The sequence below is a fragment of the Haliotis rubra genome, unplaced genomic scaffold (genome assembly GCF_003918875.1).
Source record: "Haliotis rubra isolate DU_JTF1 unplaced genomic scaffold, ASM391887v1 Scf284, whole genome shotgun sequence".
Taxonomy (NCBI): Eukaryota; Metazoa; Mollusca; class Gastropoda; order Lepetellida; family Haliotidae; genus Haliotis; species Haliotis rubra.
In genome coordinates, this window is record NW_025766936.1 from 491,143 (window position 1) to 491,546 (window position 404).

The window sequence follows — 404 nt, forward strand, 5'->3', positions numbered from 1 at the left end:
GTATACATTCATGAGGACCCGTATGTCAGCGTGGAGACAGACACACCTGTTACTATGACAACACGTGCTCTCAGAGCTCCTTGCAAGACGCTGTCTCCTCGCTAATATTCAAATGGGTATCGTTGCTCAAACGTCGTATAGTCCCGGCTGTCCCCATTGTGATGCAAGAACGACTTTAGAACGTATGTGATACCTGTCGGTGTAGAATAGTGAATGTACCTGTGATCACCTGTTCTCATATAAGCTATGTCTGTGAATGTTGCTAACAATGGTATCTCTCCCCAGTCTGTTCCAACACGGACGACTTTATACATTACAGACCTACTTTATGTCACCTCTGAATCTCACTGGTTACATAGGTTACATAGGTAACATGGTTACACTGATTAGCCACCCCCACAGGA